Here is a 16,361-nt window from a genome sequence, read left to right as displayed (position 1 = left end):
CAAGACATACAACAAACTTTTCATGATTCATTTTTTTCTTCATACTTCAGAAGACACCTGCCCCGGGGGCTTGCGGTTAATGGGCTGCAGAAGGCTCAGGTCATCGTTCAAATTCAGTAGTCCCCATGTGATGTCCAGTCTGAGATCAGTGATTCCAGAATACTTCACTTGTCTGAGTCTGCTTACCATGCAGCTTTTTTCAGGACTTGAAAGTCTTCTTACCACCCCCTCCCTGCCTCCTGCCTCCAATGCCTTTTAAGATAGAAAGAAAGAGTGACCCTTGTGGGTTAGACAATCCTACATCAAGGTGAATTCTTGATAACCAGCTCTGTTCTCCCTTATACCTTGTAAACATGCTAATTAAGAGCTTGATTTTGAAGATCAAGGGAGAAAGAATCACGAAACCAGGGCCAGCAATGTCAACCATAACTCTTCCCACTTACTGCCTGAATTTTTTGCTGGCTTGCTTCTAAGAGTTCACCAAAGGGAGAGCGTCATGATCTGTAATCTCTCAATATCTACATTTTAAAAATTGTCTTCAATAACAAAAGCAGACACCACAGACACCATTTGTATCACAGAAACTCCAAAGCATGACTTCTCCTCTCTACCCAGAACATTTTAGCACCATCATAACCACAAGACACGAAATGCTGTCTCACTCTTTCAACACAATGGGATTCTCACGGAGAGTCTCCTTAGGAAAAGTTTGCCTCTTTTCCACTTTTTCCAAGATGTATACAATGAAAATACACAGTTCTTGGTAGATGACCTCAGGCTCACATACCTCTGTACTTGGGCATAAAGCCAACTTTCCATATTCACACCAGGGCCCATCTTGACAGCCCTCACAAAGTATGTACAATGAGCTGTTAAGTTCCTACTTCCCAGGCAGCTACAGGTGTTAGCAGAACAGATTTTCCTGGATTTCAAAAGTAGCAATAAAAACAATCCATAAATTGCCCATTTAGAAAATCTATGAATTTTACACATTTATTTCTATATTCATTTTTTTTTAAAATCAGGATCAGGATATGACCAAGTGAAATTAAATGACCAAGGTCAAGGGGGGAAGAGACAAGTGCTGTAGGTTCTCACATATTTAATAACATCGAAGAGTTAATTTGTCCCTGAGTTTTCTATTGGCCAGGAAAAAGGAAACAAGAGAGGGCAGTTAATGGTTCTCAACATGAATGTGTCTCAGAATCCCTTGGAGCACTGTTAAATAATGAGATTCCTGATACCTTCCCTGAGACTTGCTCAACCAGCATCTCCAGGAGGGAATCCAACATGTCTGTGTTTTTTTCTAAGCATCCCCAGGTGAACCTAATATTCAGCCCATTCTAGAAATTACTGGGCTAAATGACTTGCTTGTTTTTTCATAAAGAAATATGATATCAATTCTTAAAGAGAAGCAGAATATTCTGGAATTTAGATCTCCTTTATGATGACTCACCTGACTCATTTCATATAGCCTGAAGCGATATAGGGCAAGATCTATTCAACAATATGTTTAATATGGTAAGTTTCATAAAATATGTTTTCAGATCATATTTTTACTTATTTGATACATTGTATTTACACTTCCACATTAAAATATGCCTCTAATGTATAAGTTACATTTCTAACAACAAAAATTGATCTGAAGTTGAGCTAATTAAACCAAAGTATGAATGAGAAAAATAACTTTACAAGCATAACAGCAATAAGATTTAGAAGCATGCATAGAGTGTGCAGATTTTCTGAATGAAGACTGTTTTCAGGAAAATCTCAATACTTTTCAGATTCCAAAGAACTGTCCCATTTATATATTTGTTGTTCGTAGAGAAAAAAATCCTAAGGGGTCAGTTTTTAAAGGCCTTTTCATAAGGGCAAATTCCATAATTCTTGTGATTATACACACTATTACAGCAGTAAAACATGGATACAGTAAGACATAAAATAGCAGAAAGGCTCATATTCTTTCCTTCAGAGTATTTTCTCCCACCAAATCCTCCCTCCCAAAGGCAACCATGTTTATCATGGTCTGTTCTTAGCCCTTCTAGTGTGACCTCCACAACTGAAACAGATGTTCATAGAAATGTTTGGCTTGTCAATTTCAGACATTAATGATTGACTTTCACTAGGAGAGAAGATACAACCTATTTAAAATATCTCAATTCCCTACCCCATCAACATTTGAAAGGTAGATAAAAAATACTATTTTTAGTTCTTTTATTTGTTATTTTATAATACAAAATGATATTCCTTAAAAGTCTGTTTCTTGTTTTATTATTGGTTGAGGCATCTTTTTGCTCCCCTCTGTATAACATGGGGATTTTGAAGCCCCTAACTTTCCCTTCTATGTTCCTCCCCACAGGCATCACTCCTTTCCCCTTTCACATTTCAGCACAGATAAATAACTTCTAGACTATATGAAAACTATTTAAGTGTTGTCTATAGCTTAATTCTAAGTTTTAAAAACCTAATACATTATGACTCTATACATACATTATGACTGTAGAAATATTGTCCATTGCAGAACCAATAGGGTGCTACAGTTACATTTTCTTTACAAACTCAGTTTGAATGAGAGTGAAGAATGTCTCTGATTCCAGGTTGAATATGTTCTTTTTGCTTCAATCTCTTCTGAGTACCATGTTCATAATCATGCCATTTTAGGGTTTGCTTCATAATTGTCCCAAGATATTCTTTGTACAACCTTGTTTGATATTGTTAAGTATCTAATTACATCTTTTTTATGTTTTTAAAAGATGCCTCTTCACCTTCTCATTTATAACTTCCATTTTTGTATGCTTTATATTTATTACTTAGGATTCATTCTTTTCTGTATCCAGGGACACACTGATTTCCTATTTTTTGTCCAGTCACTTTTCTTTTCTTTTCTTTTAGACCTGCCTAAAAGGAAATTATATCTAGTTAATTCTCCTGGGATCTTGCCACCATTTCTTCTATCACGTCATCCTCTTTTTTGACATTCACTCTCATTTTCTGAAGTATATGAAGTAATATCATCAAGGATACATAGAAAATAATTTTTTTAAATCTGAAAAAATATCTATGCTTGCTAAATCTTCTGTTTTATATAAAGTTGAGAGTCTGAATGAAATGGATAGTTTTTAATAAAAAATATGATACTAAATTTTTTCTTGCAAATACAGAGCATTTCATCCATTAGCAACAAAGGATATTGACAGATGTATTAAAGTAATATTGCCTGGTAAACCCCAGCATCCAAATCGTTTCATAGGTAGAGTCTTTAAATCATTCAAGGACAAAACAATTCTGATGCTCTTAACTAATCCGGATCCCGGGAAAAAAAGGAAACTTGCAAATTATTTTTACAGACCCAACATAACATTAACATCCTAAACTTACAAACCACAAAACTAGAAATAGATATATTTTACTTTTGAATATTGATGCAATATCTTAAATTATTAGCAAATAAAATTCAACTGGGCATTAAAGAATAAAATATTCTAACCAAGTGGAGTTTATTCATAATGACTTCAAAATAGAAAATCTATTCATAAAATACATCATATCCAAAGGTCAAAGGAGAACATTATTTACAAATATCTCAATGAATGTGGGAAAAAATTCGACTGCATTTAATATCCATATTTATTTTAATGAAATAGGAATGAATTATATAATATTATATATAAAGAAATAAATTTAACTTCATATATAAATAAAGGAAGCACATTATATGTATCTGTATGTCAATAGAACTAGGCAAATGAAAGAAAGAACAGATAAATACAATGGGAATATGAAAAGAAAATTATAGTTATTTTCATATGATATAAACCTAGAAATCTTAGGGAAATCATCAGAAATCAATACAAACAAGTGGTCAGTTACAAAATTAACAATAAAAATGATATTTTTTCTATATAGAAGTCAATATTGAAAATATAATGGAAGGGAACAAATGGTCTAAAGCTGGAGTCAGAAGAGTCAAGTGGTCAATATTTTAAGCTTTGCAGGTCATATGGTCTCTTTTGCAACAACTCAACCTTAAGCAACCATGGATGGTATGTAAATGAATGGGTGTGGCTGTGTTCCATTAAGCTTTATTTAAGCAAAAATTAAACAGGCAACATCTGGTCTAAAATAACAAATGCCTAAGCACCTTAACAAGAAACTTTAATTACTATTTAAAGAAAACTAAAACTCTACTAAGACAAAAAAGAAAGTCACTTTGTGCTCCTTTACAGTAAGATTCAATACTGTAATGATGTCAGTTTTCCCAAATTAATTTGTAAATTTGATATAATTCATTTAAAATATCAACTGAAGTTCATCTAGAGCCCAATAGAGAAATAAAGAAAGGATAGGAAAGGGCAAATTAACAAAAAAGAACCATATACATAAAAAAAAATCTTGGTGGAAGTATAAATCAATGTGACCTGCTTGGAAGGCAGTTTTGTGACATCTGTCAAATTTGTAAAAGCACAATCCTTCTGATTCAATAATTCTCTGTTAGAAATTCACCCTATTGATGTGTCTGCAGATGTTACCGAGAGCTGTACTGTTTGTACTGTTCTACTCCTTTAACCATGTTCACATCTTACTTTGTTTATATTGTTACTATGGTCCCAGTCATGTAGGCAGGCTGTTAAAATATATTTTATTTATTTTTATACTCGTTTCTCTATTTTTTAAAGCCTTAGTAAATGTTTTGTTTTGTTCTAATATCCAAGAGAACATCAGCATACTCTGGAAATGGTTTGAAAGCTGAAATTATAATCTGGCTACTAGAACTATGTTGCCCAATTGTGTACTATTGGCACTGGTATACTCTACCCCACCCCCACCACCACATTAATACATGTTCCAATGGTAAAAAATGGTTCCACTTTAGATTAAGTTTGGGAATGTGCATTATCAAAATGTATTTAATAAGAAAACATTTTTCTTTTCCCGTCATGAAGAGTTTGGTGAAATATAATCTTAGAGAAATTAAAATAAATTATACCAGGGTTCCTTGGGAGGATGGCTCTGAACTATATGTAGTATAGTTGTTGTTTAATTGTTAATATTATTATTGTTATTTAAGTGTCCTTGGCGGCCAAAATTGAATAGATGTACATGATAGCCTGTTCACTTTTTTTCTCTTTACAAAAGCTGGGAGGTGGTGAGAAAAGGTGTTTCTGACATTAGCAATTCTCAAATGCCGTGTTATATACCTCTGTACATTTTCCCACGAACTAAAGAAGAAGAAAAAAAAAGATACTAGTTCTAAAGGGCAGAAAACCATAAGAGTTGATTAGAGCCAGGAAAAACAATCGCTCTTTTGTGTAGACACCGTCTCCACAGCCTAGAAATGCACAGTTTGTCAGAAAAAAAGAAAAGAAAAAAATTTTTTTTTCTTCTGCAAACAGATTCAAATATTTGCCTTCTATCTGCCTGGCGTAATGAGGAAATGAAAAAAAATGGCATGTCTTTTATAGCAAATCTCAGCGTTTCTGTGTTAGGACTTGTGCGGCAGTACGTGGGGATTGTGGGGTGCCGTAGAGGACCTTGCACGGTGAGCGCCGGCTCAGAGTGAAGAGGCTGCACATTCTGACTTTCATAGCCTTACCCTCGCTGCTCTGCCTTTGACAGATCACCTCTCTTCCTAGTTCTTCTTCGGCCCTCCGTCCCCGCCCGCCCCCAGCTTTATTTTTTGTTTTCATAGTCTCTGAAAATGCAATGGAGAATAAAAATGTGGTGAGACCTGCCACCAGCACCTATGCCCTCCAGTTCTAAACTGACAAAAATGTCAAGAAAGTGACAGTAAAATATGCGAAGAAAAAGCCCTGCAAACAGGAATAGACCCCAGACTGTTTGGCGCTTTCACCACACTGTGTCATGGTTTTCTAACAGAAATAGCAGTTGTGGGATTTATTATCTCTAACATCACTTGTTAAATTTTACACTATGCAAATGATATATAAAGAGTACCAAAGAAAAGCTACAGAAGATGGAATAAGCAAATGGACAGATGGACTCCACAGAGAGCTAATGGAGGGACCTTTGCCACCATCAGTGGAAGTATTGTTCCACCTCTGCAGATGTATAATAGCGTGAAGGGGGCAGGTAAGGAGAGCCAGCTCTGTCTAAGCTAGTCCAGTAATACGATTGAAAAGTTGAAATATACATCTATTTAATTGGACAACCCCTGTCGGATAACCTAGTTAATTTCCCTGAACACTTTCAGCATTTATTCAGTATGATTCTAAATGGTCCCAAGCACATAGTCTTCCTGAAATGAAAGAGAACTTTTGAGAAGTTGTGAATAATAACTGTCACTGTTTTCTGAGCTCCTGATGGAGGCTGGGTATTTCAGGAATCATCCAAGTAATCTGTACAACTGTCTTACAAGTTACGTTTTTGTTTTGTTTTTGTTTTTTCCTCATTTGAGAAAGGAGGAAACTGAGGCTTAGGAGAGAGGAATTTTCTCAAAATCATAGAGTTGTTAGTTGACAAAACTTGGATTTAAATCTACAATTGTATGATCCCAGATGGCTGTCTTGACTCAATGTTCCCTCCATGAGAGAAAACAGTTTATTCAAATTCATTAATAAATAAGCTTATAAGCCATTATTTTAAATAGTGAACACAACTTGGGGCATGCTATAAGAAAGAGTTGTAGATATTTTGTATTTAGAAATTTAAAATTGCATTAACCCTTTCCCTTCTAAAATAAATTGAAAAGCTCCGTAAATGCTCTTTATTTCTTTATCTTTTAACCGACTGAGAAACCAAGGCATTTAAGAATGAAATGTCCTGTTTGGTTTACATTAATAACCACTGCACTCTTGTAAAAGCAGGAAGAAGCTTTCTTATAAAATGACTTCATCAAAGCAGAATTGGGTTATTCCCTTAAGACATCAGATATCATGGATATGTTTATAACCGATGATTTTAAAGTGCAGTTGAAGTGCCATACTTAGATTGGGGTATGTACAACTTAATTGCATGTAAAATGGGCATCTCATGTCCTTAAAAAAAGAGAAAGAAAAAAACAGAAGAAGAAAAACAAAGGAAGAAAGAAGAGGAGCAAGTGAGAAAGCACATAGGACTCAATTGCCCTTGAAATTTGCACACAACATTTGCCACAGACAATTAATCTGCACACAGAAGAAGGAGAGGCCCCTGTAATCTTACGTGACTTATTCAAGGCACCCAGCAGGTGACTGGCAAAGCCAGGAATAAAACCCAGGGTGTGTGATTCCCTCTCCTCTCTCTGGACAGGCGGTGGGACCATCTACACACCTCCACTCCAATCACAGCTGTAAAGAGAGCCATAAAACTGCCATTGGAATCCAAATGTCATATCAGTGGAAATATCTTAGCCAATAACGACTCCAATGATAACCCCTTAATGTTCAAATAGATCCCTGTGGACAGGAGAGACACAGCCTTTCCTTCAAGATGGCCAGCAGGGGCTTGGTTCAAAGCCAGAACACGCTAGTGTCCATAAGCCCCTATCTCTCATGGCACTCTTCCATAAATTTTATTACTTTAAAAGCAGAGTGTGAGGAAGAAAGAATAACAGCTTTAATTCAATTTACATATGAATAGAAGAATATGTGCAGGTATTGGAAATTAACTTCTACTTAAAATATGAGCCGCAGAACAAAGACAGCCTGATTAGGAATTTTTGTATGAGATGACAATGCTCTCATTTACCTTAGCTGTAGTTCAAAGTGTTCTCAACAGGCTGTGACCACTTCCCGGAACTTTTCAAAACATTATTTTCAGCAATTCTTCTTTTTTCCTCATTTAAATTATTCCAGTTTATATTTTATGCAGATAGAAGGTATGTAGTTATTTTGAGTAAGAGATACAAATGTAAATAACTTATTTTGGAGTTAAGCCTCTTCCATCTTAATCTGGGCCATCAGTTGGTGGTAAACTGAAACAGTATTTTTAACCAGATGTAATGAATATAACCACATATGTTATTTATATTGGTCACATCTTATCCCACTGAAAGGTCTGTTTTGAAAACAAAAAAACAAAACAGAGGAAGGTCTTGCTGTATATCTTACCTTAGAGGAAATTAATATATTTGTATTTCTGCCTACCCAGAACTCTAAACCCCTGTGTTTTTCACTAGAAATAGGAAAATTTATAGTGAGAAACATTTTGAATTCCCATTTTCTGTTTGTACCAGACACTAAATATAAATAGTGGAAAATTGATTTGCAATTAGTACATTGAAGAAGTCCTATTGTATACAAGAGCTTCCCACATCATTTACCAATCTCAACATTGTTTTGGTCAAAATCTTGTGTACCTGATTTTGATCGTTAGTCTAATTGTAAGTTTACCAGTTCATTTCTTTCTTCACTATTTTTCTTTTCAAAATTCACAGTCATTAGAGAATCTGTGTTTCCTATATCAAATGCTAGTGTTGAAGTTGGTAACTTTCTGGAAATGAAGATGTCTTTCAGAGGTCTTTTTCCTCTAAAACTGTGTTTATAATTTTCATAAAGCAAGAGAAGCATTCTACTCTTTCAACACATAACTAGTACATTACGTGGTCTTAACTGAATTTCACTAATCCTTTGAAAACAAGTCTTAGAAAACACTTCCCTTTTTTCTTGTAGTCAGTTCTTTATTTTCCTTGGTAGTTTGTGCATGGTATGATTTAAGTGGAAATTGAAAACCATACGCATTAGATTTTTAATCATAAGCATATATTTACACAGGCCTATAGGAGAACTAAAGGAAAAGTGAAATGGCCAAGAGAAAAATAAAAATAAAATCTAATTTTCCTACGGGCTGTGTTTCCTTAAATAGTATTAACTAACCAGAGATACCATTATTTTAAGTTGACCTGACAAACTATTTAGAAGTTAACAACACAACTTTGACTTTATATAGACTGAGTCTTTGACTCTGCCACCTGTTAACCACGTGATTTTGTGGAAGGTCAATTTCTCCATACTGTAGTTTCCTCTTATATTAAATGTAGATATGTATAGTACTAATTTCTAGGTTTGTATGAGCAAGTGAAGTATTTAGAACCATAGAGTAGGATCTCGTTATGTGTCATATTCCAATGTTGTTATTAATAGTAGTAGTACTAATAATAGTAACAGAGATGCTCAACCTTAGACACACACACTCAGAAGCACTGAAAATAAGCTTCCAAAAAACTAGCCCAGTACAATCTGTCCTGGCTATCCAGGCTATAGCACAGATTAGTGAGTAGGTGCCCTGTACTTTTGTCTCTTCTGTAATTCTCTTATCTTTCCTAACATGACCTATTTAACACTCTTTCACGAATGTCTTTTCTGCTTAATTTAATCAGGGTCAATTTCTGTTGTTTGCAATCCAAGAGACCTGATGTTCCAGATGAGACAACTTAGATATTCTGTTTCTCTCTCTGAAATCACCATGTTCCTCATATAAAGTTGATTCATAATATATTGTTACTTCAGTGACAGAATACTACTCTGAAATAGTTAATACAACTTCCAGTGCATAGCTTGCAGTCTCTAGAAAAATATGTTTCTGCATTTGCATGGTAGTGCCTTCTGGTCAACTCAGTCCAATGACCAGTTAAGTTGGTGGAACAAAATCAACTAAATTGGATGTTCATCTGCCTTGATCTTTCATGTCAGTCTAAAAGTATGATCCCATGCAACGTTTTGGTCACAGCTGTGCAGAGCCATGTCCCAGCACTGAATCTGCATGGATTATAGAGAAAATTATAGAGCTAGTATTTTAACATGACTTAAAAAAATATTTTTATCTTTAATCTTAACAACCTGGAGTTTAAAATAGTAGGAGATTAAAGTATTTAGAGTTTATATCATTATTACTTAAGCTTAAAATTATCTAAGGAATGTACATTAATGGGGGAAATAAGGCTTTGAATATTTATTTGAAAATCTGGATTGAAATCCCAATTCTGTCACATGGTAACAGAGCCACTTCCATTGAAGTAGGTGATATCCTCCAAACAAGTTTTTTCATCTGCAGAGAGGTCTTGGCTTAGGTATCCCATAGGCTATAATGAGCATCAACTGAAAATAGATATCAAGTAGTGTTTACTGAATAAATGAATAAACATTGGACATGAATATAGTATTTTGTAAATTGGAAAGCCCTATACAAACTATAATAAAGCTACTCTGCCCAGCAATTCTATTACCCTTTTCTAGTGAGTCTGTTTTCCCATTCTCAAGATTAATGTTCTCTCTTCTCCCATACAGTCCCCTTTCCCTTTTTTGTACCCCTGTTGTCTCCCATTTTCAAAAGCTAAAGGTCTTGCTTCATACTACATTGAGAAAATACTTGTATTGGCCAAGAAGTTCATTCAGGTTTTCATCAGATGTTATGGAAGAACCCAAACGAACTTTTTGGCCAACCCAATATAAGCCAATATACAGTTCCACAAATTCAAAATGTTACTTTCATCTGTACCCATCTATACCTTTTCATATCCTATTAGAAATGAAGAAATCTTTCATACATGAAAGACTACAACATTTGCTTGTGCTATCCATCCCATCTCCTCTTGCCTTCAGATGGCACCTGATCCTTTGACTATTTCTTACCTAGAATGATGACTCTCTTTGCTTCCTACCCCTACGTCTGTGCTTTCTCTGTTTTCTTTAAAGGCTCATTTTCTCTATTGGTAAAATGCTGGCATTCCTCAGGCTCAGTTCTAGCCATTTTCTTTTCTTTCTCTAAATTATCTCTGAATGATCTCTGTTATTGTTGTGGTTTCAAAGATCATCTGTACCTTTCAGGATAGTAGTCTCAGCTGAGCTTCAGACCTATAGACTTAAATTCCTTCTTGACATTCAAAATGTACCCCGCCAATACACACACACACAAATCTATTTCTCTCATTTTCTGAGTTTCTGTAAAATCATCTTCATTCACCACTTCTGACAACTTTCTCACCCCATATATCATCAATTACTGTTCTTTCTCCCTCAAAAACAGGTCACAAGTTTGTCCGTTTGTCTCCATCTCCACTACTTTCCCTGAATTCAAGCCACCCATGTCTCATTCTTAGATTAACACAAGTAATAGTGAACCTATCTCTCTCCTTGTTCCAAATATTGGCCTCTTCCAATCTATTCTTCACGTATCAGCCCAAGTAATATTTTAATAGCCTCTTCCTCTACTTAGAATAAGATCAGAACTATTTACCTACCATAATCTTCAAAGCTTTGATTAATCTGGCAGGATTTTGTTCTTTCACCCATCCTTGGCCACTCTTTCCTTTGCCTATCACGTTCCATCAATGACTTTTTCAACCCTTGAGGGTACCAAGGACTTTCTCACTTTAGGAACTTTGTATGAGCTATTCCCTATGCCTGGAGAACACATTCCTTTAATATTTGCTTGGCTCAGTCCTTATTTCCATTGTATCTCAGCTTAAATATGTTTACCACCTCACGTAAAACTACACCTTTACCCTTCCTTTAAATAGAACTATCCCAATATTTTTCATAGCACTTATCAAAACTCATAATTATATTTTTACTTGTGTGTTTATTTTCCATCTTCCCAAAAAGACTGTAAGCAAAAAGAAGTTATGTTTCAGACCCATTTTATTCTCCAGTGTATAGTGCGGCACAACACTGTCTCCAGCATATATTCATTCATTCATTCACTCAACAAATAATGGTCAGCTTCTATTAATAGTCAACTTCTAATGCCAACCTTTTTTTTTCTTCTTTGTGCCAGAAATGCTAGAATTTGTTTATGGCTCCATGTTTCAACCATTTTGAGTACATGTGATAAGGATTTCTTTTGAAGATAAGATTTAGCAATTATATTAAAGATATTTTTCTGTATATATCTCATTTAAGGGCACTTAAATATTCCCATAACATTATTTTTTAACGCCCTAGGTTGTATAAAAAGTGTAAGTGGACTCTTTGAAAAGAATGAATCTTCTAAGCTTATCAAATTATTTATTTCATCAATGAACAGAGTTAACCATGCCAGAAATTTGAAATGTGAATATTTTTCAGATGTTCTTTTATCTTTTTAGCCTGCTACCCAGTTTGTCATTTCAAGATAGATGTCCTAACTCTACTGATGAAAGAGAACTTGCCTAGGCTGTAAACTCAATGAGCCATTAAATAGGTGACAATAATCTTGATAGAAGTTTGGAATATTTAATTAGTGCAAAAAGTACTCTTAGCCAGGGCTCAATTACTTCCATGGATACTCCCCAAAATATCAACCAACTATTTTGCATGTCCATGAAATGCTTTGGAAGACATTTAAGACTGAAAAAGGAGATAATATTTCATCTGTTGACTTTGACATGCTTGTGCATGTCCAGTAATAAAGTTTCAAAGTGAATTCAGTTTAGATCCTTGAGATATTTTTAAAGGTGACATTGTTATCCTTAAGGTTACATGAAAGTAACTGAGAGGCTATGAAAACCTCTAGGCTAGAGAAGGGAAGTATATCATCTGGTATACCCAATGCTATCATTTTTTTTTACACATTATATGCACTGGCCAAACACCAATAGAATAAAGAAAGGAAACAAGAAAATTATAATCTTGTAAATCATAATCATGATTGAAAAAATAACTCTTCAGAGTTGGTCTTTCAGAACAAGAACAAACAGCTTAAAGGGATAATACAGTGGAGAGGAGGTAATAAGAAAGAGGGAGAAATGGGGAAGAGGGAGTGGATGCCTTAAATAAGGGAACATATGGACACTTGACTTATTTTTAAAAGACATGACTCAGTATCCTGTTAGTTTATTTGATAGGAAAAACATGTTATGGTCTCAAGAGGTGGGGCTTCTAAATTGGTTACATCATTCCTTTTCTTTATCAAGGTAAGAAAACAATAAGGAAATATTTGCTCTTCCAAATAGGCTCATGTTTTAGACAAATTGGAAATTTAGTTAGATGTTTTACAAAAACGATGTCACCCAGATTTCCTTACCTAAGCAGTCCTGAGATTATAATCCTGACCCACATGGGTGTGAGAAGTAGGCTAAATGCTTGTTCTCTGGGTTATGCAGCCTGATAACCAGCCTGTTCATCAGTGCCTCTCTTCAGTGTTTATAGCCTGTTCTGGGGAAAAATTCTGGACAAGAGACTATTATAGAGATCCATAGATGAAATTTTGTATTGTAAAGTAAAAATAATGTCAGTAGGAGTCGAGTAGCCATCAAAAAATATTCCATCCTTCAGGAGGACTTGCCCTTCCTATTGAGTGTGTTGGCATTTCTTAGTTGGCTTAGTTCTATCATCTATTGACAATGGATTGATTCTTATAAAATGTGACATTAAGCCAATAATTTATTTTTTTGTTAGTCATTAGTTGATTTATTAAGTATTCATTTTTGAATGCTTAATATGAACCAGGCACTCTGCTTGACTCTGGAGGTACAAGGATGACTCAGCATCAACTAGCCTAGTCTAGTTTTAGGAATAAATATGCAATAACTATAATACAAGGAAATGTTATTGATGCTGAGATAAAGTTTGTATCAGATTCTGTGTGAGCACAGAGAAAGTTTAAAATCTATCTGTAGATAAATGAACAAAAATCCTCCTAGACACTTTTTGGAAGTAGAGCTTGTAATGGGACAGTAAACATCTCTTCAGACAATGGACTCAAAGTTTCATTAAACTGTTCTATGGCAGGGGAAGTACCCAAATTTTAGTGTCTTTTTCAGTTTTAATTTTTTATAATAACTGTTAGTCATAATGGATGACTATATAGTCAGTTCACTTGTAAAATCAATGAAGTCTGGAGTTTCCTTATGAGAAAAATTTAAACTATTATTCATTTTTTTTAAAAAAAGCATAGGAATATTTAAGCTTTTTATCGCTTTATAAATTAGTAGTCACATTTTTCTAAGGATATGTCCGTCTTGTCTAAGTTTTCAAAGCTGTTAGCATATTGATAGTTGATAGTGTTTGCTTTTCTTGTAAAAGACTTATTGAGATATAATTCACATCTCATAAAACTCACCATTTTAAGAGTACAATTCAATTATATTTAGTATATTCACAGAGTTGTCCAACAATCACCATAAACTAATTTTAGAACAGTTCCATACCCCTCAAAAGAAACCCTAAACTCAGTTGTCAATCCCCATTGCCCCCCATCCCCCAGCACTAGGCAGTCATGAATATAAAATTTATATCCAGAAATTTGTCGATTTTGGACATTTTGTATAAACAGAATCCTACAATATGTTGTCTTTCATTACTGACTTCTTAGCATTTTTTTCAGACTTATTCACATTGTAGAATTCATCAGTCTTTATTCCTTTTTATAGCTTAATGATATTACATTGTTTGGATACACCACATTTTTTTACCCTTTCACCAGTTGATAGATGTGTGTATTATTTCCACCTTTTGGCTGTTGTGAATATTTGTGTAGAAGATTTTGTGTGGACATATGTTTTAATTTCTTTTGGGTATGTATCTAGGAGTGGAATTGCAAGGACATATGCTAATTCTACATTTAACTTTGTGAAGAGCTGCTAGACTATTTTCCAAAGTCACTGTGCCATGTTATATTAGCACCATCAGTGAATAAGCGTTTTGATTTCTCCAGATCCTCACCAACACTTGCTATTATCTGCATTTTTTATTATATCTATTCTGTGTGTATAAAGTGATATCTCACTGTGGTTTTGATTTTCATTTCCTTTACTGAGGTTGAGCATTCTTTCATGTGTTGATTGGAAATTTGTATCTTTTTTAGAGAATTGTCAATTCAGATCATTTACTCATTTTTTGATCTTTTTATTATTGAGTTATAAGAGTTCTTTATATATTCTAGATACACATCCTTAGATATATGATTTTAAAATACTCCCTTACATTGATGGATTGTATTTTCACTTTCTTGATGGTGTCCTTTGAAGCACAAGTTTAATTTGATAAAATGTAATTTGTTATTTGTGTTCATACTTTTGGTATCATATCTAAGAAATCATATCTTGACAAATCTAAGATCACGAAGATTTACCCTATGCTTTCTTCTAAGAGCTTTATATTTTTAGCACTTAGATTCAGGTCTTTGTTCCATTTGGAGTGAATTTCTGTATGATGTGAGATAGGGATCCAACTTCACCTTTTGGCATATGTGTAGATGGTTGTCACCACACAATTTGTTGAAAAGACCATCCTCTGCATTGGACTGTCTAGGCAATTATCAGAAATCAATTGACTGTAAATATTGTTTTATTTTGGGGTTTTCAATTCTATTCCATAGGTTTATATGTCTCTTCTTATGCCACTGACACCCAGATGTGATTCCTACTGCTTTGAAGTAATTTTTGAAATTGGAAATATGAATTCTACAACTTAATTCTTTTTCAAGATTGTTTCAGCTACTTTGTGTCCTTTGAGTTTTCATATGAATTTTAGAATTATTTTATCAATTTCTGCAAATAAGCCAGGTGGGATTCTGATAGAGACTGCACTGAATCTGTAAATCAGCTTGGGGAGTAGTGCTATCTTAACAATATTAAGTTACCGGATCTATGAACATGGGATGTCTTTCAATTTATTCAGGTATACTTTAATTTCTTTCAACAATGTTTTGCATTTTGTACTTATTTCATAGTAAAAGTTTTGTATTTATTACATTTATTCTTAAGTAATTTTTGTTTTATTATAAGTGAAATCATTTAATTAATTTTATTTTTGGATAATACATTGCAGGTGAATAAACTTACTATTTATTTTTGTAAACTGACCTTTTGTCCTGCCAAATTGCTGAACTCATTTATTAGTGTAATAAGCTTTTTGGCAGATTCCTTTGTATTTTTTATATACAAGATCACGTCATCTGCAAATAGTTTTAATTCCACATTTCCATTCTGTATTTCTTTTATTGGATTTTCTTTCTTAATTACCCTTGCTAGAACTTCCAGTATGATGTTGAATATGTGTGGTGAAAGTGGGTATCCTTGTCTTTTTCCTATTCTTAAGGGGAAGTATTCAGTCTTTAATCATTAAGTATAATATCAGCTCTGGGAATTATGCACATTGCCTTTAACCGGATGAGAAAGTTCCCTTTTATTCCTACTTTGCTAAATGTTTTTATCATGAAAGAGTGTTGGAATTTGTCGAATGTTTCCTCTGAATCTATTATATATCTTTAAAAAATTATTTTGACATGATGTATTTACATCAATTCATTTTCAGATGTTAGATCAATCTTGTATTACAAGGGTAAAGCACATTTAGTCATGGTGTATAAACCTTTTCATATGTTCCTGGATTCATTTGCTAGTATTTTGTTGAGAATTTTTGCATCTATACTCATGAGAGAGACAACTCTAGTTTTCTTTTCTTGTAATTTCTTCATAATCACAGTTTTACCAATGAGGGCAT

The sequence above is a fragment of the Globicephala melas genome, chromosome 2 (genome assembly GCF_963455315.2).
Source record: "Globicephala melas chromosome 2, mGloMel1.2, whole genome shotgun sequence".
In the NCBI taxonomy this organism is placed as follows: domain Eukaryota; kingdom Metazoa; phylum Chordata; class Mammalia; order Artiodactyla; family Delphinidae; genus Globicephala; species Globicephala melas.
Note: the sequence above shows the minus strand (reverse complement) of the source record.